Here is a 3,314-nt window from a genome sequence, read left to right as displayed (position 1 = left end):
GTTATAATATATGCATTTGAATTTTTTAGAGAGGATTTTCTTGGTTCCTTTTTTAAAACTCTTATTCTTATCAAATATTAACATCTTTGTGGCGAATCTTTCTTGACTTATATCAATATGCTAGATTGTGGCATCCTCATCTCTGTTTTATTCCGCATTCTTCTCTGATTTATTTTATTGTGCCCCTTGAGAATTCAAATTTAGAAAAGATCATACTCTTTCCTGGACAAGATCGTATCATTATCAAAGAAAGTTCTGGTTTGAATGTCCTCTTTATCTTATTTTTTTGTCATATTAAAAATAACAAAATCCAATTTCCTTGAGTTTTTAATTTTTGTATTTTTATGTTCTTCTTTTAATTTGTGTATTTCTACACTTGATTCGTGGAAATTATCTTTTTTTCTTTTTTGTGTTTTTATGTTAATTGTAGTCGCAATTAAATATTTACCTTGATCTTGCATGAGTTTTATGTTTGAAAGACAATCTTTGTTTGTGTGTTGAACTGCCAAACTAATATATATATATATATATATATATATATATATATATATATATATATAGGATTCAGGTAAAAAAACACAAATATATATTTAAAAAAAAAAGAGAGAAAGTACGGATCCAGGAGTAAAAAAGATTGTAGAGTTTAACACAAATTATTATGTTGCATTATGAATGTTAATCTATTAAATTATATTCTATCTCACTTTTAGAGTCCTGTATTGTCTCATTTAACTCTTTTTGGTAGTCCTATAATTTTCTAATTTTATTATTTTGTGTCTTTTAAGAATTTCTTGAATTTTGTCTAGAGTTTTCTATTTGCTTTAACCTCTTGTGTCAATACTTAGATCTCGTACAATTTTCACATTGTTTGTTCAATCTTTGCTTAAGCTATTGGAGTTTTCTTTTCCGAGCACTAAAGGGAATTTGAGTGAAAAAAAAAGCAAGAGAGTACTTAAAAAAAAGAAGCCTATTTGTGTGATACACGAGTGAAATTTGAGTGAGACACTTAGAGGTGTGGTGAGGTCCTAAATATATTATTATTATTACTAACATTTTTCTTGTAGAACATGACTTCTTCCCAAACTAGTGATCCTCCATCACCTAAGACTGAAATATTATGGTTGCACTTGAGAAGTTGAACTTACAAATGGCTCAAATGCAACAACACACTCAATTGCAGTTTGAAAGGCTCCAAAAGTCTAATGAAGATGTGAGTGTGAGATTGGAGGAAGTGGAGAAAAGGAGAAGGAGACACAATGATTAAGACCGTTATTCTCATAATGATGAAGATGTCTATATTTTTAGACAAAGGTGAGGCCAAAGATGAGAAGAGTTTGGAAACCACACGTCTAGAAAAGATAAGATATGGAAGAAGATTGTTATCCCTAAATTTAATGGAGCTAATGACCCGAAAGCTTACCTAGCATGAGAAATTAAGCTTAACCAAACCTTCAGCTCTTATGATTATGAGGATGATGATAAGGTTCTAATGGCATCCTTAGAGTTTGAAGGTTATGCTATGAATTGGTGGAATCAAATTACCGTGGACATAGCTAGAAGAAGAAGGTTGTCAATCATGGGAGCAATTAAAGGTAGCCATGAAAGAAATATTTGTGCCTCCTTATTATAAAAAGGAGATTTTCAATAAATTACAAAGACTTACACAAGGAAATAGGAGTGTTGAAGAGTATGTCCAAGAAATAGAGGTTAGCTTAATGAAAGCCGATGTAGAAGAAACACCTATGGCTACAATGGCTAGATTATTGAATAGATTAAATAGAGAGATTTAAGATGTGGTGGAAATGTACCATTACGATACTTTAGAGGATCTTAGTCACCAAGCCACCAAAGTGGAACAACAACTCAAGAGAAGAAGCTCCTACAGGAAGTCATCCATTTCATCGAGGGATAAAGAGAAATATAAGAAGGAGGGAACTACTTCTACCATTTCTAAATCTAAGGAAATGGAGTCTTCAAGTGGTAAAGTAACTTCCTAATCTAATAATGATGATTCTTCACATTTTACTTCAGAAAATGTTTTAAATGTTTAGGTAGGGGACATAAAGCAGCTCAATGTCCCAACAGAAGAACTATGATGTTGTTGAAGAATAGGGAGTACATTAGTGAGCATTCCGCTAGAGAATCAACTAGTAGGGAAAAGGAGGACATGGAGTTTGAAGTACCACCTTTGGAGAGCGATCTTTTGATGGTTAGGAGGTTGTTGGGTAGTATGAATAAGGAAGAGGATGAGACTCAAAGAAGGAATATTTTTCATTCTAGATGTATGGTTATGGGAAAGGTATGCTCACTCATCATTGATGGAGGAAGTTGTACAATTGTAGCAAGTAAACGGTTAGTGGAGAAGCTTGGTTTGGTGACATCTATACACCCTAGTACTTACGATCTATAATGGTTGAGTAAGGATGGAGAATTGGTGGTGGATAAGCAGGTGAATATTGCTTTCCCTATAGGTAAGTATGTTGATGAGGTAGTATGTGATGTGGTACCTATGGAGGCGAGTCACTTGTTGTTGGCAAAATCTTGACAATATGATAGAAAAGGAACCCATGATGGTATAACCAATAAAATTTCTTTCTTGTTTAAAGGGAAAAAGGTGTCTCTAACACCTTTATCTCGTAGAGCTATTTGTGAGGATCAAAGTAAGATGAAAGTGAAAAGAAAACAAGAGAGAAAGTTTCAGAAAAACGCAAGAAAAAGGAAAGTAAAATAATAAAGAGTTGTAAAAGCATTTTCTTAAGAGAAAAAGATGTACATAGAGCGTTGGTTAAGAAACAACCTTTATATTTGCTTATGCATAACAATATTTGTTTGTCTTTTATGCAAGTTTCTTTGTCTTTAGGTATGGAGAAACTTCTCAAGGAGTATGCAGATGTCTTTCCTAAGGACATTCCTCACAGCTTACCTCCTAAAAGAGGTATTGAATGCAACATGGACCTTATTCTGGGTACACCTCTTCCTAACAGGCCAACCTATAGGAGCAATACAAAAGCAAGTGGAACAACGCATGGAGAAAGGATGAGTTAGACAGAGTTTGAGCCCATGCACCATGTCATTCATCCTTGTTCCTAAGAAAGATGGATCATGGAGAATGTGCGTTGACTGTCGAGTCATCAATAACATCACCATCAGGTATAGACATCTTATTCATAGACTTAATGACTCACTTGATGAAATGCATGATGCTTGTTATTTTTCAAAGATAGATTTGAAAAGTGGTTATCACCAAATTAGGGTAAGAGAGGGAGATGAATGGAAGACTGCTTTCAAAACTAAATTTGGTTTGTATGAATGGA

At 33.6% G+C, this 3,314-nt stretch overlaps 1 pseudogene; it reads left to right on the top strand.

Moving 5' to 3' along the window:
- The first annotated feature begins 1,751 nt into the window (after window positions 1-1,751).
- LOC148190827 (uncharacterized) lies at window positions 1,752-2,545 on the top strand (annotated as a pseudogene).
- The last annotated feature ends 769 nt before the right edge of the window (window positions 2,546-3,314 follow it).

The sequence above is a fragment of the Vigna umbellata genome, chromosome 11 (assembly GCF_029865625.1).
Source record: "Vigna umbellata cultivar VRB3 chromosome 11, Vumbellata_1.0, whole genome shotgun sequence".
In the NCBI taxonomy this organism is placed as follows: Eukaryota; Viridiplantae; Streptophyta; class Magnoliopsida; order Fabales; family Fabaceae; genus Vigna; species Vigna umbellata.
Note: the sequence above shows the minus strand (reverse complement) of the source record. Positions and strands in the feature narration are given on the sequence as shown.